The sequence below is a fragment of the Pongo pygmaeus genome, chromosome 17, assembly GCF_028885625.2.
Source record: "Pongo pygmaeus isolate AG05252 chromosome 17, NHGRI_mPonPyg2-v2.0_pri, whole genome shotgun sequence".
In the NCBI taxonomy this organism is placed as follows: domain Eukaryota; kingdom Metazoa; phylum Chordata; class Mammalia; order Primates; family Hominidae; genus Pongo; species Pongo pygmaeus.
In genome coordinates, this window is record NC_072390.2 from 47,911,128 (window position 1) to 47,934,565 (window position 23,438).

Sequence of the window (23,438 nt, forward strand, 5' to 3'; positions counted from 1 at the left end):
ATATAATAAAATTTTAACTTTACTACCATCTCTTCTTTACCTTCCTTCAGTTCCTTTTTAAAATATTTTAAGAGTAGACCAAAAAGTGCAATGGATTTCTATATGTCCATCAACCAATTTCAACAATTATCAATTTGTGGCCAATTCTGAATTCTATACACTCACCAACTGCCCTGTCTCACCTACTTCTGATAATGGTTAAGAAAATCACAAGTATCATATTATTGTATCTGTAAATATTTCAAAGAATTTTTAAACATAGCCATAATAATGTAATTAACACAATGGTGTCTTAATATCACTAAACATATTTTGTGTTCACATTTGTCTCATATTTTCTGTTTTTAAGAATTGTTTAAAGTAATAATACAAAAAAGATACATACATAGCATTTAAGTGAAATGTCTCTTAATTATCTTTCAGTCTATGCGTTCTCTCTGTACTTTTTTTCCCTCCGTGTACTTTACCTAAGTAAACACCAAATGTTTTGTCCTATAGAGTTTTCCACATCGCTGACAACCTCCCTGTGCTGTATTTAACAAGTTTCTCTGTTCCCTATAATTCCTGCAAATTGGTATTAATTAGAAACTCAAAGTGCTGAACAGAAAGAAAATAATTCTATAAACACAGAAATAACAATTGTCTCATTTAATTTGCAGATCGAAATCATTATAGAGTTTAGAGACTGGAAATCATCTAATTTATTTTTTGTTTGGTTGTTTTACAAGTCAGAAAATCTTGACTGAAATTAGTAAATTAATGCAATGAAAAAAGACTTCTTACACAAAAGTGCTATGAAAGAAAATCCTAAATCCAAGCCTAGTGCTCATCCAAATAAACCACTCTACCTCATAAAGACCAACTTTTAAAGAAAAGTAAGCTGTAGAAAAGAGCATAACCAAATGTTGAAAGAACATAACAGTGTTTTATGGACATTAACATTTTTTAATTCAATGAAGATTATAGTTGAAACATATAATTTTATTTCCTCTACTACACAAAATTACCAGAAAAATTAAATAATATTAATAAGAAAATGAATTCCTCCAGTAAGATAGAACTGGGTAAATTGGAAAAAAAAATGCTTCTACTACTATTAAAAAAATCTGATTGAAATATAATTTTTGAATCTTCAAAAAAGTATCTAAGAATTAACAAGGTAATAAGGAATACCTAGTTCCAGATCTAATAGAAGTCAAAAATCCAGAGAAGTGAGACTAATATTTTAGGCCACTCTTTCCCTGGGGACAACATCTGACCCAGGATAGGCAACTGAGAGGTTGGGCAGTACTTGTGAGGGCCACACAAAACTTTGGAAACAGAAGATGGAATCCAGACTCTGCCAAGTGTATGTGCCCTGAGAAATTAACCCATTCCCAGGACTGAGACCCCAAAAATCTGTATTTCAAGAAACAGAATGAAACAGAAATAAAGTCTATGAGAAGACTTCCCATAGACTGAAGCCCAGCCTCAAATTACCTGGGTAATTCCAAATCTCAGTAAGGCCATTCTTGTCCATTTTGTGTGTTGACTCACAGGTCACTCAACATACAAAATGACTACATAACCAAAATCAACACAAACAAAACACAACACAAACTAATCCAAAGATACTCTAAATAGCAAAATTACCAGATAATATATCACTAGACAACTTTGCTTAACATCTTTATAAATCAATCATGTTTATAACATCAAATTTTAAAATGTCAAAACCAAAAATAATAAAAATTAATATTGTAGATTTGAAAAGCAGCCAGTTAGAAATCTGTGAACTGAAAACTGCCATAACTGCAATTCCAAACTCCCTGGTTTAATTTTAATGTAGCTGTGACTAGGCTGAATAAGGAATCAGTAAAGCAAATTTAGAAAAAAAAACTACCTTGAATGAAGCATGCAGTTACATAAGAACAGAACAGAGCCCTCAGAAATAACACCACACATCTACAACCATCTAATCTTTGACAAACCTGACAAAAACAAGAAATGGGGAAAGGACTCGCTATTTAATAAATGGTGCTGGGAAAACTGGCTAGCCATATGTAGAAAGCTGAAACTGGATCCCTTCCTTACACCTTATACAAAAATTAATTCAAGGTGGATCAAATACTTAAATGTTAGATCAAAAACCATAAAAACCCTAGAAGAAAACTTAGGCAATACCATTCAGGACATAGGCATGGGCAAGGACTTCATGTCTAAAACACCAAAAGCAATGGCAACAAAAGCTAAAATTGACAAATGGGATCTAATTAAACTAAAGAGCTTCTGAACAGCAAAAGAAACTAACATCAGAGTGAACAGGCAACCTACAGAATGGGAGAAAATTTTTGCAATCTACTCATCTGACAAAGGGCTAATATCCAGAATCTACAAAGAACTCAAACAAATTTACAAGGCAAAAACAACCCCATCAACAAGTGGGTGAAGGATACGAACAGACACTTCTCAAAAGAAGACATTTATGCAGCCAAAAGACACATGAAAAAATGCTCATCATCGCTGACCATCAGAGAAATGTAAATCAAAACCACAATGAGATACCATCTCACACCAGTTAGAATGGCAATCATTAAAAAGTCAAGAAACAACAGATGCTGGAGAGGACGTGGAGAAATAGGAACACTTTTACACTGTTGGTGGGACTGTAAACTAGTTCAACCATTGTGGAAGACAGTGTGGTGATTCCTCAAGGATCTAGAACTAGAAATACCATTTGACCCAGCAATCCCATTACTGGGTATATACCCAAAGGATTATAAATCATTCTGCTATAAAGACACATGCACACGTATGTTTATTGTGGCACTATTCACAATAGCAAAGACTTGGAACCAACCCAAATGTCCATCAATGATAGACTGGATTAAGAAAATGTGGCACATATACACCATGGAATACTATGCAGCCATAAAAAAGGATGAGTTCATGTCCTTTGTAGGGACATGGATGAAGCTGGAAACCATCATTCTCAGCAAACTATCACAAGGACAAAAAAAACAAACACCCCATGTTCTCACTCATAGGTGGGAATTGAACAATGAGAACATTTGGACACAGGAAGGGGAACATCACACACCAGGGCCTGTAGTGGGGTGGGGGGAGGAGGGATAGCATTAGGAGATATACCTAATGTTAAATGACGAGTTAATGGGTGCAGCACACCAACATGGCACACGTATACATATGTAACAAACCTGCACGTTGTGCACATGTACCCTAGAACTTAAAGTATAATTAAAAAAAAAAAAGAAAAAAAAAAGAAAATTAACAAGCAAGCATAAGTTCAATACTCCTGACCTCTACTTTTGGGAAGATGGAATAGATATACACTTTTCCTTATTCCTTCCTGTAAGTACAATAAAAAACTCTGGGTGCATTATATGTAAAACCAACATAAGAAGACTGAAAGGTGTAGAGAAGAAGGCAGACTGGCTAGGAGACTTGTTACCAGAGAAACAAGGAGGTAGTAAATTTCTGAGATTTTCTCTATGCTTTGTATATTCCAAACGTGAAGTAGAAGAGACCAGCAACCCAGAAATGCCAATGGGTATAGACAAAATAAAGCTCCTACAAAAGCCTGCTTTCTTTAGCCAAGAGACCAGGAAAGGGGCGACTTAGTAACAGAGAATACATTTAGACAATAACATCTCTCCTCCAGCTAAACACATCAGAAAAAACCTGCCCCGGCCGGGAGCGATGGCTCACGCCTGTAATCCCAGCACTTTGGGAGGCCGAGGTGGGTAGATCACGAGGCCAGGAATTCGAAACCATCCTGACTAACACGGTGAAACCCCGTCTCTACTAAAAATACAAAAAAATTAGCCGGGCGTGGTGGCGGGCGCCTATAGTCCCAGCTGCTCGGGAGGCTGAGGCAGGAGAATGGCGCGAACTCGGGAGGCGGAGCTTGCAGTGAGCCGAGATCGCGCCACTGCACTCCAGCCTGGGCGACAGAGCCAGACTCCGTCTCGAAAAAAAAAAAAGAAAAGAAAAAAACTGCCCCCACAAAGACTGAATCAGAAGCCTAGACTATATCTACCCTGGATAGGCTATAATAAGGACCCCAAATTTCCTACTGGGTAGTGGTATCAGAGTAAACAGTAGGGATTCAAGACTTTCATCCTTACTGATTGGACTCAAGAACCACACCCTACTCTCCAACTCTCCTAGCACCTCAAGGTCATTTGGAAACTATGTGGGGAGCCTGGACTTCCACCGACACCCACAAGTAAAGTAGTACCTTTATTCTTCCCCACTGGGTAGTGTGAGACATTACTTGCACCACAACCCAGCAGTAAAAAGGCTACACCACTCTCAAGGTGTCAGTGAAAACCACACAGGGAGAAGTAACAAGGCATTCCTCCTACCCCTTCCAGCCAGAAAGCGCTGGAACTCCCACCCTTGCCCAGCAGTAAAAGTGCAAAGTGCAAATTAAAACCATAATGAGATATCTATCTATGAAAATGACTAAAATTAAAAAAAAATAGTTGCAACATGAAATGCTGGCAAGTATGTGGAGAAACTGGGTCACTTATGCATTATTGCTGGTTAGAATGCAAAATGATGTAACCACTCTGGAAAATACTTTGGCAGTTCCTTTTAAATCTAAAGATTAACTTAACAATAAGACTCAGCAATTGCACTCTTAAACATATATCCCAGATAACATTTTCATTCAGATTGTACATGAATATTCTTAGCAGCTTTGTCCACAATAGCCAAAACCTGCACACTACCTAGATGTCTCTCAGTGGGTGAATGGCTAAAGAAATTGTGGTATATCCATACAATGGAATACAATCCAGAAAAAAAGGAAGACTATTGATACATGCAACAATTTTGATGAACTCCACACTAATTACGCTGAGTGAAAAAACCTGCAATCTCAAAAGGATACATATTGCATGATTCCATTTATATTCATGACATAACATAATTACAGAGTGGGGGAACAGATTAGCAGATGCCTAGGCCTAGAGAGAGGGGAGGAGTAATATCAAGGAATGCTGTGGTGGGGTAAGTCTCATGATGTTGGTGATGGTATACAAAGCTACACATATAATAAAAGTTCACAGAGCTGTACACACACACACACACACACACACACACACACACACACAAAAATAACTGCAAGTATTACTGCTGAAATCTGAATAAGTTCCATGGCCTGTATCAATATAAATTTTATGGTATTATTGTTATTATTGTTGTACTATAGTTATATATGATGTTAGTATAACATTGGGATCTGATAGTTGAAGGGAGCACAGGACTTTCCTGTGTATTTCTAAGCAATTTCCTATAAAACTATAATTACTTCAAAATAAAAAGCTTCTCAAGACTGAACCAGGAAGAGATTGAAACTCTGAATAGACCCATAACGACTTCCAAAATTTAATCAGTAATAAAAAGCCTACCAACCAGAAAAAGCCCAGGACCAGAGAGTCATTGCCAAATTCTACCAGACATACAAAGAAGAGCTGGTACCATTCCTACTGAAATTATTCCAAAAATTGAGGAGGAGGAATTCCTCCCTAGACTCATTCAATTAGGCCAGCATTATTCTGCTACCAAAATCTGGCAGAGACACAATGAAAAAGGAAAATTTCAGGCCACTCTCTTTGATGAACATAGATGCAAAAATTCTCAACAAAATACTAGCAAACCAAATTCAATAGCACATCAAAAAGCTAATCCACCACAATCAAGTCAGCTTTTTAAGTGGGATGCAAGGCTGGTTCAACATACACAAATTAATAATGTCATGTATTACACAAACAGAACTAAAAACTACATGATCCTCTCAATAGATGCAGAAAAGGCTTTTGATAAGATTTAACATCCATTCATGTTAAAAACCTTCAACAAACCTGGCATCAAAGGAACATATCTCAAAATAATAAGAGCCATCTAATAAGACAAACCCACAGCCATCATCATACTGAACAGACAAAAGCTGGAATCACTTCCCTTGAGAACCAGAACAAGACAAGGATGCCCACTGTCACCACTTCTATTCAACATAGTACTGGCAGTCCTGGCCACAGCAATCAGGTAGAAGGAATAAATAAAAGGCATCCAAATAGAGAGAGGGTTAAAGTATCCTTGTTTGCAGACAATACGTTTCTATATCTAAAAAAAACCCGATAGTCTCTGCCCAAAAGGTTCCTAGATCTGATAAAGAATTTCAGCAAAGTTTCAGGATACAAAATCAATGGATAAAAATCAGTAGCATGTCTATACACCAACAACACCCCAGCTGAATGCCAAGTCAAGAACACAATCCCATTCACAATAACCACACACAAAACATTACCTAGGAATACAGCTAACCAGGAGGTGAAAGATCTCTACAATGAGAATTACAAAACACTGCTGAAAGAAATCACAGATGACACAAATGGAAAATTATTCCATAGTCTTGGATTTGAAGAATCAATATTGTTAAAATGGCCACATTTCCCAAAGCAATTTACAGATTCATTGCTATTCCTACAATTCCTATTCATTGCAATTCCTACAAAACTACCAATGACATTCTTCACAGAATTAGAAAACAACTATTCTAAAAAATTCATATGAAACCAAAAAAATAAAAAAATCCCCACTTCAAACTATACTACAAGGCTACAGTAACCAAAACAGCATGGTACTGGTACAAAAACAGAGACATAAACCAATGAAACAGAATAAAGAGCCCAGAAATAAAGCAGCACACTTTCAACCATCTGGTCTTTGATAAAGTCGACAAAAACAAGCAACGGAGAAAGGACTCACTCTTCAATAAATAGTACTGGGATAACTGGCTAGCCATATGCAAAAGACTGAAACTGGACCCCATCCCTATACCACTATATTCAAAAATCAACTAAAGATGAATTAAGACTTAAATATAAAACTGAAAGCTATAAAAACCCTGGAAGATAACCTAGGAAATACCATTCTGGACATAGGCCCTGGCAAAGATTTCATGAAGATGCCAAAAGCAATTGCAACAAAAATTGACAAATGGGAGCTAATTGAACTAAAGAGATTCTGCACAGCAAAATAAACTATCAACAGAGTAAACAGACAACCCACAGAATGGGAGAAAATATTTTCTAACCGTGCATCTGACAAAGGTCTAATTTCCAGAATCTATAAGGAACTTGAGCAAACTAACAAGTACAAACCAAAGAAACCCATTAAAAAGTGGGCAAACGACATGTAGACTTTTCAAAAAAAAGAAATACACGTGGCCAACAGGCATATCAAAAAATGCTCAATGTCATTCATCATTAGAGAAATGCTAATCAAAACCACAATGCAATATCATCTTACACCAGTCAGAATGGCTATTAAAAAGTCAAAAAATAACAGATGCTGGTGAGGTTGTGAAGAAAAGGAAATGCTTATGCATTAGTTCAGCCACTGTGGAAAGCAGTTTGATGATTTTTCAAAGAACTCAAAACAGAATTACCATTCAACCCAGCAATCTTTCTTTCCTTTTCTTTTTTTTTTTTTGAGATGGAGTCTCACTGTGTCACCCAGGCCCAGGCTGGAGTGCAGTAGTGCAATCTCAGCTCACTGCAACCTCCACCTCTCACAACCCACCAATCTCATGATTGCATATATACCCAAAAAAATATAAAGTATTCCACCATAAAGATACATGTACACGTATGTTCATTGCCACACTATTCACAATAGCAAAAACATGGAATCATCCTGAATGCCCATCAATAGTAGACTGGATAAAGAAAACATGGAATGTTTACACCATGGAATAGTACAGAGCCATAAAAAGAATGAGATCATGTCTTTTGCAGCCACATGGATGGAGCTGCAGACTGTTAAATCTTAAGTGAAATAACACAGGAACAGAAAAGCAAACATCACATGTTATCACTTACATTGAGTACACATGGACACAAAGAAGGGAGCAATAGACACTGAAGCCTACTTGAGGGTGGAGTGAGGGAAGAAGGTGAGGATCAAAAAATTATTAGGTTGGTGTAAAAATAATTGTGGATTTGCCATTATTATTATTTTTACACCAAGTCTCACTGTCTCTAAGGCTGGAGTGCAGTGGCATGATCTTGGCTCACTACAACCTCTGCCTCCTAGGTTCAAGCGATTCTCATGCCTCAGCTTCCTGAGTAACTCGGATGACAGCCATGCACCCCCACACATGGCTAATTTTCTGTATTTTTAGTAGAGATGGGATTTTACCAGGTTGGCTGAACTAGTCTTGAACTCCTGACCTCAGGTGATCCATCTGCCTTGGCCTCCCAAGGTGCTGGGATTACAGGCATGAGCCACTGTGCCCAGCCTGCCATTACTTTTAATACCTATCGAGTACTACTAATATGCTTATTACCTTGATGAAATAATCTGAACACCAAACCCCCGTAACACACAATTTATATGACAAACCTGCACATGTAACACTGAAATTAAAATAATAGTTAAAAAAGTAAAAATAATTATAAAAAGCTTAAAATAAAGGCATAAAGGAAAAGCAAAAAGATAGCTAGAAAATCCTCATGCTTGCAGAAATTAAAAAATACACTATAAATAACCTGTATAAAAGAATATATCACAATGGAACTTAGAAAATATTTTGGACAATGATTATGAATATAAACATATCGTAACATGTGGAATACAACCAGAGAAGCAATTAGAGGAGATGGTGTGGAGGTGGGAGGGAGTCTAGTTTAGACAGGTTCTTCTAAGAAATTCTCTTTGATGAAGTGACACCTACCTATAATTAACTGAAGGAATGTGCCAAAGGATTTTAGGGAAGAGTTTCCAGGCATTGCTGACAAATACGCAAAGGTCCTATAGCAGAATGTGCTTAGAGTGGCCCAGATAAAGTAATGATAGGTAATTATTAATTCTAGAACCAGTTCTAGTGCAAAAGTACAAACTAACAACAACAACAACAAAAAGATCTACTGCATTTCTGCTGATATTGCTGCAAAGCATTCCATCATGCTGGCCCCAGCTTTCCTTCCTGCAACCCTCAGGCTGTTTTCATCAATGTGGCAGTAGCCTGGCTTGTTAACTTGCCAAGGTAAAATCTTGGATCTTTCGCAGTTCTTGCCAGGAAGTTGATTGTTAAAATTTTATGAATTTTGCAAGCCAGTTGTGGTTATGTTGGTAGCTCAAAATGAACCATGGTGAATAGATTTATAACATAGAAATCAGCAAATGCTACAACTCGAGATTTGTTTGTTTTTGTCTTGAGAACTAGTTGTTAAACATTTACGAGTACACCACGACCAGAGAAAGATTCACGAAAAGACAGGACAAGAGCTGTATCATTTGGCAGAACATAAGGTCACTGGAAGAGCAGATGAGAGAATTACAGATGTAATGGCTGAGCTGGGTTAGGTTATCAATGCTGGAATGGGTTGCGCTCAGTCAGAAAACAGTGAATAGATAATTTGGGTGTTCTAGAAACAGGGATATGAGAATGAATAGAGTCATAAAAATGGACTGGTAGAAAACGAAAGGTACTATTTTGTCTAAAAAGTTTACACATCAATTGTTTCAAAACTTGTGTCATCTTAAACTCTCTATTTCCAACTTCTCTCTTTTGAAAATAATCACCTCCTACTTCAGAGATGAAAAAGAAGGAATCAGACTTAGATTTGAATTCACTATCCCAAAACCCACAAAGCAAAGTCATCTGTGCCCTTCCTCACATGCTTCTGCTTTGGCAATGCAGGGGTCTTCCTCTACCGGTTTCTTATTCTTCTATTTGTGCTAGGGAGCTCATACATCCTCTTGAATTATTACTTCAATTACCATTTTTAAATTATTATCTTACTAGAAATCTCTTTTCTGCTCTTTTCTTAGAATAATTGTTTCTCTTGGCATGCATGAAGCCACACATTCTTTTCTTTTCTACCCCATTACAATAAATAGAAATGCTTTTTTTTCCCATTGTTATGATCTAAGGAAACCATTTCATCAGTGTTTACAGTCTGACTGTCTTTACCCATTTTCCTTTCCTCTCTGGCCAATTATTCAATTTTCTTCTAATGACACATTAACATTATATTACACTTTTATGATCTTTTCCTTTACTTTCTTTTTTCCATTAGAAAATACAATCTGTGTTATTCACTTCTCTAATCTTAGCATCTTCAGCAGCACCATCCAACAGAACTTTCATGATGAAAATTTCCTAAATCTGTACTGTTCAAAATGGAAGGCACTAGCCACAGTATCACCTGAGATCCCTTCTGATCCCTTGAATATCAATATAACTTGGCTAAAGCAACCAAATAATTGACTTTTAATTGTATTTTATTTTAATTAATTTAAATAGCTACATGTGGCTATTGGCAACCATACTGGACAGCACAAATCTATGCAATGCCTGGCACATCTGGTTGAAAATGTCTGATTGAAAATGAAAGGAAGTATGATGAAAAAACACATGAATGAATGAAATACCTGCAATCTGTTTATAATCCTACAGATTTGCCTGGAACTTCACTTTTCCCCCTGTCTATTAAAGTTTTCTAGCATTGGTTCTGTTATCCAGTTTTTATTAGACTATTTACTTGTTTCTACATTTCAAGAGTATATGACACATATACATCCTTTTGTTTCACCATTCTTATGCTAGCATCTCAGCAAATCACTATATTCCTCTAATTTTGTTTGCTTCTTCATAGCTAAAGCAAAAATTCTGATCTATCATTCTGGTCAGAAAACCTCACTTTACCCATTTTCTCTCACAATTTTATTGGTAATTGTCTTGTTTTATTTATAGTGAAAAATTGCATAACAGTATAAAAATAATGTTGTACCCTATAACCCAGCCTAAAAAAAATAGTTAATAATACAATTTAAATTCCGATTTAGTCCTCAGTGGTCACATTTCCTTTCTTGCCTCACCAGAAATTACAGCCATCAAAATCATAATCCAATGGTTTCAGTATATTTTTACCACATGTATGTCCTCCAAACAAAATACTGTGTAGTGTTGGGTTAGCTTTAAAACTATCTGAATAATAGTATACTGTAAAAAAATTCGACATAATATTTTCCTATTTAGAGCACGTTTTTAGGTGTATTCATGTCACCACATGCAGCTATATTGTATTCTTTCACTGCTGTATAGAATTTTATTGTATTAGTATATCTATTCTCCTATTGATAAACACTTCCATTGTTTTTAAATATTTTCCCTTTTGTAACCAATTTTGTTTTAAGGATTCTTGTATACTTTTCTTTGTGTATAGCACTAGAGTATCTCTAGGGCAGGCATGTGGGGAAACACATGTTGGTGTGTGTGTGTGTTTTACCTTCAAGAGTTCTAGATAAAATACTTTGTTAATTCTTTGCATTATGAAGATCTTCTCCTACTTTATTCCATGTTTTTTATTTGACAAAATGTTGATTTTTTTAATGGAAAAAAGCATCCGTTTGGATCATCCATTGCTCAAATCCACAAATAATTACTAGAGTTAGCAACTAGACAACTTAGAAAACTCATTCCAAACACCCATAAAAATTAAAGCCTCAAAGTCAATAATGGTAAGTGCCATCTACTCTTGTAAAACCTAATACTTATCTGTATTTATAGATTTTATCTTCGTCATATTGTTTCTTTTTATCTACATTAATTTAATAGCTTTGATATAGCTATGCAATTAATAATAAACTACTTTCCTATTCTCACAAAAGTATTTAGTTCATCTTAAATAATTTCATTAGCCATTATTCCCTCCTTTATCTTTTCCAGTAAATAGTGCAAATATATTGGTATTCTTCCAGTAATTATAAAAATCATATTCACTTGTTTACTTTTACTGGTTTTATCTATAGCTTAGCTGATTCACTTTATCCAAATATGCCCAATATTAGTTAGAAGTCTACATGTCTTTTGTAAAGAAGATAAAAATGGTTTAACAATGGAAAATACTTCCTAATCTATAGAATATTTGAAAAATAACTACTTGCTTTTTTCCAGCTTTACACCTATAATATAGCTGAAATTTTGAACTCACTTAATGTCATAGTGTAAGGTCCGTGGATGCGCTTTAGTCAAGGAATAGGCCAAGGCAGACATCCAGGCCTGCGTGACTCAGCTGGATTGGTGTACAGGCGCACACCTCCACTTGTTATATAACCTATTTGTGTAAGTTCATACTTGGTTCTAAGCCACTATTGTCTGTAGAAGGTATAACTACCCTTCTGACGCTGTGCATAGGGCTTGACATGGTGCTGGCACCCACAGAAAGAGAGAGAGAGAGAACCACAACTGTCCGTCTTGTATACAGACACAGGGGAGCCACGACATGGCCCAGAGAAAGAGTTAAGCTGCTGACCCTAAAGGCAAGGGAGAGGCTGACGTGCAGGCGTGGGGGTGGCAGGAGCCACAGAGCTGGAGCTGACAGCTCAGAATAGGACAGTGTGAGAATGCTGCTAATGAGAGAGCTAGCGTAAGAGAGCTGCTGATGAGAGAGCTGCTGAATTAAACTGCATTTCACCTGCCTACAGCCTTCTGAGTGTTCTTTCAGTTATCTGCCCATCCACTCACTCCCCTCCAATCTTGGCATGGGCTCGAACCTGACCCCGGGCATGACATTTGGCGTAGTCGTGGACCTAACACATAGTTAAAATAAAAATTGTGTCAACGGGGCTTAAAACCTAGATAACTGGTTGATGGGGCAGCAAACCACCATGGCACATATATATGTATGTAACAAACCTGTAAGTTCTGTACATGTATCCTGGAACTGAAAGTAAAAAATAAAATAGTGTCCAATATTTTATCCACACAGCTTCTAAACCCCTATGCAAGGTTAAACATAACAAATAAGAACACAGAATACACAAACAATCGAGCAAGGCAGCAAACAGGAAACAGACAGAATCTCAACCAAAGTCTGAAAACAGGAATTTGAATATTAACAGAAGCAGTAGAATGACCAACCACTACTAACAGTTTAAAATGTCTAAATCAGATTGCCAATTATATTGACTGTCCTCAATTAATTTAAAAACAAAAATTAAAAAAAAAATCCTGTAACTTGAAACACAATATTTATGGAAAAGATACTGGGAAATTTCAGCAGTCCATCCCTAAGAAAAACAGAATTACAGGAACTCACATGCTGTCAGCTTTCTCCCTGCCGTGACCTCAGATTCTATTTTTATAGTCATTTCAATTTTCTTTCTGCAGTTTGACTTTTTCGTGTTTCAGAAATCTTAGCTGCTGACACCTCCTGAGTTTTATAGTATAAAGCTTCAGCCACCAAAGAGAAGCTGACTCTTTCTTACACTTGATTCCAATTATCTCTAGAGGATTTTAATTAGCCTTACTTAGACCAGGTGTCTGCATCTGATCCAATCAATTGTTGCTGGGAAGTCAGGATACTTGTACTGTGCTGCTTGAGTCTGTTCTCTGTCCCTGGCTACATTCATGGACGGAGTGAGGATGCTGTCTACTAACATGGCTGCCCTCATGATGATACTGGGGCTGATGGGGCCGAGCAGAGAAGAGAGGAGCAAGTCTAAGTCGACATTTCTAGAGGCTGTCTTCCAAAAACAGCAGTCAGATTAACAGGTGGTGGTTCTACAGCCAGTAGAAAAATATTTTGACTATCATGCAGAGATGTTCCTGATATATTTTTTCTTTTTTCATTTTTTTGTCTCATCTCTGTAAACACCTGGAGATGGGATGTTCCTGATAAGCAGTTTTTCAACAGAAAACAAAGCTATATTATGAGGTAGCAAAGATTATATCACTAGAAGTCATAAAGGAGAAGCTATAAAATAATTTATTAAGTATGATATAGAAAGGATTAAAGAAATGTCTAGGAGACTTAACTGAATTATTCTCGATCTCCTGACTTTGTGATCCGCCCACCTCAGCCTCCTGAAGTGCTGGGATTACAGGCGTGAGCCACTGCGCCTGGCCTAACTGAATTATTCTCTAAGATCCACTTTAATATTCTACAATGCTTGATTTATTTCATTTCGGCCACCCATTGTTTCCTTTAGTAACATTAGCTTGTAGCTTTATGTTTATGTCACTGTGACTTATTTAGGAAACAAAGATGAATAGATGAATAAGGCAATTTGCACCCTCAAGGAATCCATCAATTTGACCAGACACACCTTTTTTGGTAATAGCAAGGAATTTTTTCTCAGGGCATAGAAGTTACATGCCCATGAGACAATAAAAATATTAAATCATACATTCCTGCCATCTCTTCCCTCTCTATTTTACATTCTATATTCTAACCACACCAGTCATCAAGACAAACCATCTGCTTCCATGAAGCCATTCCTTTGCAAAGTCTCTTTACTCTTCCTTTCCTTAGGTCTCTAACTAATATAAAGTTTCCTTTTACTTCTCACTACAAAACATATTTGCTTTCTTCTTTGCTTGTACTTTCTTATCAATTCAATATCATATTGCACTTATAGTCTCTTGAATAATTGTGTACGTGTGTTACTTTTCCTACTGAATTAAGAGATCTGAAAGGGCAAGGGCTTTGCCTGTTTTATTTTTTATAATCAAAGCCCAACAGAGTATAAAATTATTTAATTGTATTATAATAAAATGAGGATTGTCAACAATGGGAAAATTTCTGAAAAATGAGATCTTGAAAATCAAAGTTTGAGTTATTGTTAATAAAATAAAGTAAAATAATTAACATTTACACGTATTTTAAAGAGCTTCCAGACTTAATATTTGCTCTTAATGTGAAGGAGCATAATCCTGCCTTAAACATAGAAAAGATTCATATTTTATAATAAACTATAGGTCAATATTCTCACAGATTCTAGGGAAAATATTCCGGATTTCAAGATGCAATCATTATGATTCATTCTTAACAATTATTTTCAAAGTTATTTCAAAGAACAATAAAGAAAAATGATTTGCAAATAAAGCAAAAACAATAAAAGCAGACAGAAATGCCAAAAATGTACTTGTCAAATATTGACCGTTATTTTAACTTAAGTTCCAAAATGTAAAAATCTTATTTTAGAAAATTTATAGTAACTTAATAGGCGACAAGAATAAACCATGCCTTGAGAATTGCTTTTACAAAGAATATCTTCTTTACAATCTTTTTTATTATACAATAACAGACTAGATTTTTTTGTAATACAGAAGGTACTACAAAATAGTAAAAAATCATGAAAAGATCATTGTTCCACATCTTTCCTATACACAGTTACAATAATTTCTTTTATAAATCTTTAAACTCTGTAACTACGATTCCTAATCTCTCTCTTTCTTTGATAAAGTTCTATTGACTTTATATTATGTCTGTATTACATCCAATAGATTAAAGATGCTTTAAATATTACATCTCATGGTTTTGCTAAAGCCAAGCACATCTTCGGAAAGATTAAATATCATTTTTCTCATATAAATCAAATTAGAACTCACAGAGTCAGTTTCTACCCATATATCCACAAAGATATCTCATACTGTATTCAGAATTTGTCTGAGTAAAGAGATGAGCCTTTCACCTTCTGGTAATTACTTGAGGCTTAAAGAGTGACAGGCAATTCAAATCAGCTTTCACGATGTTAAATTATTTCCTGGGTCAATATCATGTATCATGTGTTATTATTTCACCTCTGAGTTACATCAAACAATTTTGCAGTGAATATCCTACAAGCATTTATATTTTCTGACAAAATATAAAGTACTTACATCATTTATATTGAATAAGTACTTTTTGTCTCAAATGTAAAATAAATTTTGATAAATTTGAAGCTTCAAAATTCTTATGAAAAAACTATTTTGTGAATTAGAAAGTACTATGCTGTTTTATTATGACATAGCTTTTGTTCCTGAAGAAATTTCTTTCAATTCTATTTTTAAGAATGTCAATAACTATTATTGAACACTTCTGCAGATGTTTGATAGACATATGGAGGTATATAAGAAAATAATGAGACAACTCCTGCCCTCCAGAAGTTTTTATTTATTTGGAGATATTACTAACACATAAAATATCTAGAAAAGTCTTAACCCAAGAAAAACAAAAATGATAGCTTACACTTAAAACATACCAGTTATTCATTTACTCCTCAGCAGCTTACTGGCCCTATTTTTGTAGAGAAGATCCTAAAGCACTGAGAGGTTAAACTATTTACCAAGTGCTATCGCTGGGCAGTGCAGAGTCAGATTTAGCCCAGAAGTGTGTCACCATGTAATCCCAGCACTTTGGGAGGCCGAGGCAGGCAGATCACGAGGTCAAGAGTCAAGAGATCAAGACCATGCTGGCCAACATGGTGAAAAACCCCGTCACTACTAAAAATACCAAAATTAGCCGGGCATGGTGGTGCACACCTGTAATCCCAGCTACTCGGGAGGCTGAAGCAGGTGAATCGCTTGAACCCAGGAGATGGAGGTTGCAGTGAGCCAAGATCGCCCACTTGCACTCCAGCCTGGCAACAGAGCGAGACTCTGTCTCAAAAAAAAAAAAAGAAAGAAAAAAAGAATTAGGGAGTGGATGGAGTGAGGGTAATATAACAGGGTTCCTAGGGTGAAAAAAGTAAAAAAAAAATAGTTCTCAGGACCCTTTCATGTGCAATTGTGTGCAGTAATGCTTTTAAATGAGAATAACGTGTGCAGTATTTTTCAATCAAGCTTTAAATTGTAAGCCTGGTTGAATGGAATCAGGAGAATTACAAAGTCTGTGCTTGAGACCATAGAATTAGTCTCAAAATCAAATAGATTAAAAGTTTAAAAGGAAAAAAACAAAACGAACAAGAGAAATATGATTTATAAAAGATCAGATTCTTGAGCATAACACTAAAACCACAAAATATTTTAGAGCTATGACTTCATAAATATATAAAGCTTCTCCGCATTATCACTCAAGTCAGGAAAAGATACTGCAAACGTGGATAACAAAGACTTTCTGGATTAATATATAAATAGTTAGAAAAATCAGTAACTAAAAATGAAATATCCAAACAGAAAAGATGAACTAACGACCTGGAACTGGCAACCCCTACACAAACTGAGAGAGAAAGAGAAGGAGAGAAGGAGACAGGGAGAGAGGGAGAAAAGGAGAGAAGGAGGGAGGGGGAGAGATAGAGAGAGAGAGAGAGAGCAAGCAAGGGACAAAAGTCAGTCTTCGGTAACCAATAACAAGATGAAACAAGTTTTGCAGAAGTTATAATAAAATAGAATAATCAAATGATCACATAGCAAAATGTAGTAGAGACATGCAAACTGCAAAAGAATGGCATATAAAGCAATAACATATTTATGTTGTGAATGTGTATATTAAATCCTATAAGGGATAGAAAATAATATATGATATAAATATTACACATTCGTCTTTGAGAAAGGAAAGCATGAAATAAAAAGAACCTCTTTTAATTCAGGGAAACTTTCTTAATGAAATAACAAATGTAAAGAAAAATCACTTTTATCTAGCAATTTTTTTAAATTAGATAACCATGTTGTAAATCACTTATCTTCAATGGTCATTACAGCTAGAGAACAGAGAGTATTTGCAACCCTGGGAACCAAAGAAAGAAGCTATTTCTTAACAAAAGTAACCTTAAACTTGAGATAGCATTACTGTTAAAGGTAGATTATATATGCTATTTCCAGCCGTTCTGTGTCAAAAGATAAATCCTTTCATGTGTAAAATTATATTCTCTTCCACCTAAAATGTAAACTTTGTTTTCAACGCAAGTTTAGTATGTATTTAGATAATTATGTGACATGATAAAAGCAAAGCTAAGAGATAATATTGGTTCAGAAACTGCATTTATATTAATCATTTCAGATATATCTGTACCTACAAAGAGTTATCTACAAAAAAAATAGTCTTTTGTTGTTCTAAAATCAGAAAATTGCCACAACAACTTTACTTGAGTAAAATAAGAGTAAGCCTCTGACAGCTTCTAAACCTAAATATAATAAAACTATTTGGAGCTTTATTCTTAGACATTATTTTTTGTCAATGTATAACTGTTCGTTAGCAATAAATATTATATGAAATGCACAATGAAACACTTTTGATGAAATAGTCTTTTATATCTTAACTACTCTGGATTATATTTTGGGATTGTGGTAGAAGTAACAATATGTGTTCATTGCACAATTTCCTCTTTCTCAGAAATAGGAAAACAATATTTGCCAGCCTCTCTTGAAGACAGTTTCAGGACCATGTAACTGGAATTCTGGCCAATGGAATGTAGAGTAGATCTTGACCTTAAAATCATTCCTTTTGCCTCTCCAGCGCTTTTCCTTTCCATGGAACCTTAGAAGCCATGTGTTCCAGATGGTAAAGCTACAGTGAAAGAAGCTGGATCCCTGCACCACTCCTTGAAGAGGACTCCATCAAGGAAAGCTGCCTTAACCACATCACTAACATCATCAAAGAAGAGATCTTTGTTTTGTTAAACCACTGTGATGCTGGACTTTTGCAAAACATAGTCTAACCTGTTCTAATAGAGGGCTGCACTATTAAGTTTGTTAACTAATCAAAATATTAGTCAGTAGCTTAAAATCACAATTGTTTAAAAATGAACATGAGCTCATCCCTGTAATCCCAGCACTTTGGGAGCCCCAGGCGGGCGGATCACGAGGTCAGGAGATCGAGACCATCCTGGCTAACACAGTGAAATCTCGTCTCTACTAAAAATACAAAAAATTAGCCAGGCGGGGTGGCGGGCGCCTGTAGTCCCAGCTATTCAGGAGGCTGAGGCAGGAGAATGGCGTGAACCTGGGAGGCGGAGCTTGCAGTGAGCCGAGATCGCGCCACTGCACTCCAGCCTGGGCAAGGGCGTGAGATTCCGTCTCAAAAAAAAAAAAAGAACATCAGCAACAATAATGGAAATGGCTCCGGTGATGATTCACTGTCCTCAAAACCAAAAGAATGAAGTCTACATAAGTGAAATACAAATGATTTTACTTTTTTTTTTTTTTTTTTTTACTTTTAACAGTGGAGTAGTAGAGCATGGGAAACTAACCATTCATATTATTTGGGACGTTTTCTTTGTTGAAAGCCAAGAAAACTTCCTGCATACTAAGACTCTTCACAACTTCCTTAGAATATCTGAATAATAGGCATTCTCAATTATAAACATAATAACAATTTTTTAAAAATTCAATAACATGATTTTTCACAGAAACAAGGTCATACTGGCTATTCACATCTGGTTATATGGATACCACCATCATACTTTTTGTTATTTTTACTTACTCTCTGTAGTGTTATTTAAGTCAATTTATACCAATTCACATTAGGATTATATATTTTCTGGTAGATATGAAAATAAATACATAGCTATTATAACACAAATTTTCATATACAACTTTAAACTAATCTTGTTACTGCAGGTGATATAAATACTCCTACTAGGAGCCACTCCATAATAAAGGATGGTAGGTTCCCAGGTAATCAAACTGCACCCTCCTCCACCCCAAATAGCACCATGTTTGTTAAAACATTATTTTATCAGCTAAAGATATTGAATTATTAATTGCATCTGTTCTCTCTATTCAGCCCTGCAGCTCGTCTACTCCCATTTTTATATCATAACAAGACTTTGTAGTTTTTTGTCTAAAGGTTTTTGGCCTGGAGAAAAGCTGAAGCAGTCTGAAATCTCTTTGATCTTAATTCATGGGATATCCTGGAGAGGAATGTAGGATCAGTGAGGTGGTGATGGAAGAGGTCTGTGAGCCCAACAAGGCTGTGGTAGCAGCAAAGGAGGTGACCAGATTTTGGAGACATGACTGCTGGGTGCACTGCAGGCTGCATCACAGGCATGACAGCTCCCAGCTGCACTCAGCTTCTTATGGGCCTGGGGGCCACATCAAGTCAGCAGTGATCTATGAGATCCATGAAAAGGCTGGTACGCTCAATGGAAGAGATGACACATGGCAGGAGGGTTTGGTTGGGTATGGGGAGGGGGATACAAGTGATAACAAGATTGACTGAGGGTACATTTGCTGCTAAACTAGTAGAAAGGCACCACAGAATTGGAATTTAGTTGCCTTAGAGAAAAATCTTAAGTGTGGTGTTCTTTACATACTCAGTTTCTGGGCTATGATCCATGCTTTCTATACCAGCAAAAGTATATTAGTAGAGCCTAAACATTTTTAGCAGAGTTTTTCTAAGCGAACTGTAAGTTTTGCTTAAAGATGGTAGTAATAGATTTCTCCAACACAATTTTTAATATAATTCTCTCATGCCTTCTCCATACACACACACACACACACACACACACTAATTGAATACTCCTTGATGCACATACCAATACCCCGTGATGCTCTTCCTTCTAATTTTATACACTCCAGGTCCCTCTCAGTAGCAAAGAAACACATCTCTTTGAGAAACACATCTAGTAACTTATCTAAAGAAGGACTGAATCTCCCAATAAGGGAAAATTATCTTCATGCCGTTTCTACCTATGGATTATGTATGATGCTCTGTAAGATAAACGTCAGAAATATTTTTTTTAATTGCACGGCTTTGTCCATTAATTTAATTACTTTTTTAAAAGTATCAAGAAACAGCTGCCTTGAACTTTTTCAGATCCACTGTCTGTTAAGGACAGTAACTGTCTCAACTGTGTTGAGAACACAGTTACATTGATTAATGTGGTATTAAGCATATGAAATATGATCTTTTAGAGGTTTAATTATTGCCTTTGTAAGAGAGACTGATATTATCAACTATTCTGAGATTTTGTTTGAATTACAAAGAAATTACTCAGTGTTTGTTAACATTAGTTTAGAAATTTTAACACTCACCAAGTTCTGTTTATTCTTCTAAAGCATAACACTCCATTCTACTAGTCATTTTTATAAACCTTGTAGGGTTTAAAGTTTGGATAACGTGAGGGGAGTATTGAGTTTTCCCACAAAGGATACATCTAAAATTCTATTAAAAATTGTTACCTAGGGCTGATTTTTCTGCTTCTGCAAAAGGATATCCATGCATTGGCATGGCATCTCCAGAGTATATCCAATTTTTATTCATCCAGATTCCCTAAATGATCTTCCTCAAAATACAAACTACTGAATTAATACAAAGCATATGTTGCTAAATAAAAAAACTTCTAGTTCATATGAGCTACCAAATTAAAATTTAATAAAAATGGAAAGACTAACTCTCCCTTAATTACGACCTTGTCAAAAGGTCATGAGTTTTCTTTTCCTACTAGAGGCCTTCAAACACTAAATTGAAAACAGGTAATGCACTGTTGCCCTGCCCCCAACCCATCACCACTAGTCACTCAATGTTCCTCCACTTAACGATCTTTACCAGAGCCCGGTAAGCCATCTATAGGGAAGGAAAATATGAGACTGAAATGAATAAGAAAATAAAGAAGAATAGAGTGAAGTTTGAACAATGTGGTTTTATTTCCCCATAATTACAGCTTTAAGCTGTTAGTTGAGAAAATGTAATAAAACGCTAAGATTTCCTATTATGTTTCATTCTAAACAGTAAAGCGCCTTACTAGCTTCCCACTCCGTGACTGACCAATAATTCAATAGCAGATTTTTTGTGTGTGTGTGTGGAAAGATATTTTCTTATACGTTTCATAAAGAAAATAAAAATGGATATCACTCTGGATTTATCATTATGCCATAGGGGAAAAAGGAAGTAATGCTTTCATTAGTAATTCTATTATTGAAATATGTTTAAGTATAAATGTTTGGACTCTTTTAAATCACTATGACTAAGCAAAGATCTCAATAAAAGCAATATTTAATATTTTTCTAAAAATTTGTTAGTATTCAGTAAAGAAATCAAAATTCATCCAACAGTATAGCTTTTCAGAAGTACTAAATGAAGCTGGAAAATTAAGCTTTCCACTAATTTCCTATTTTTGTTAAATTCTTCATTAAGAGAAACAGGTTTTGTTGCTGCAAAACAAACCAAAGATATAAATAAATATAAATAAATAATAGCACCCACTAAGAAATCTGTGCTTAGTGAAATAACAGACAAATAAGAGTGCAAATGTGTAGCCATCTGGAGAATAAGAAAATCAAAAGTAATAAGCAGCATTGGGAATTTATTACAAAGAAATTACGCCAACAGCTTCTTACAGCAGTTTTCTATGGAAATGTTCAAATTAGTGGGTAAAGAAATACATTTTATACTATATATTTGGACCCTAATGATATCATTTTATACATGATTTCATGGCATAATATTTACTAAGTAATCTAAATTAGCTTGGCTATAAATGCTGTCATACTGATGCAAAATTTGCTATCACACCACAGACAGTCCCCAGGAATGACACAGTTTGATGGAACTGTCTAGAGCCACATGTTGTCACATGGGGCTGTCTGCGACATTGTGTTTCAGAGAAATTAATAAATCTGAAAGCAACTGAGATATCAGGAAGACACAAAATAGAAGGTAGAAAGGAAAGGAGATAATGAAAACTACATAGGTCAAAGAAACAAGCAAAAGTTCATCCTCACTGCACTTCAGGAGGGATGTATATTTCACATGGGGATGTGAAATGATTCTCATCATCATAAGATTCATTTTGACAATTCTAACTCTCATCTGCTACTTCAGAATCTAGATGTAGGAGGAGGAAGAGGGAAAAAATATTTAAAATGTTCTTTCCCGGTGTCTTCATCAATTTTCAAATTTTCCACTAATTTTCAATATTTCAGAAATCAAATTCCATTATCAGGTGACATTTTCCTGCTACATCTTCAAATGCGGAAATTGTTGTTTTGTTTATCTTTGAACCCACAGTACCTGGCAAATATTATGTGCTCAAAAATATTTCTTGAACAGAATTGTTGAACTATGAATGAGGGACTGTCTGCAGAATTTTAGTTTAAAGTGGTCATAATTATTGGAGCAGAAAAAAAAACAGCTTTAGTTTATTCCACTTTAGAGTTAATTATATTTTTAAAAAAGAGCAATTTTGGGGCATATTTTCTTAAAGCTATGCTGTTCTCTATCATAGCCACTAGCCATATTCAATTTAAAAAGTAAAAATACAGTTCCTTGGCTACATTAGCCACCTTCAACTACTCAATAGTCACATGTAGCTATAGGCTACCGCATCATAGCACAGTTCTATGATTGCAGAAAAGTCTTTTGGACAATGTTGTTTTAGATCATGTAAGCACCATATCCTCATTTCCCATGCATATTTTCTAAATTGTATGTTAATTTGTTCATTCAAAAAAGTATTCAATATATATTATATGCTTGGCACTGATGATGCCAGAATAAATGAGACCCTTTTCTAACTACTTAAAATCTTTTGTAGGAACATATCAGTCAACAGACAGTTACACTACAGAGAGAGAGAGGCAAGTGCTATGCCATGGAGGGCTTATTGGAGAAGACCATGATTAGAGGCAAAAAATGATCAAGAAGACCACTGAAGTGATCATAGTAAACATTATTTATAATAATAATATTTATTATTATAATACAATAATAATTAAG

At 35.5% G+C, this 23,438-nt stretch overlaps 1 protein-coding gene across 4 annotated transcripts in view; it reads right to left on the reverse strand.

Moving 5' to 3' along the window:
* The window catches only part of CCDC178 (coiled-coil domain containing 178), a 515,145-nt gene that overhangs the window by 484,494 nt on the left and 7,213 nt on the right, over positions 1 to 23,438 (reverse strand). The gene's annotated exons all lie outside the window — the stretch shown is intronic.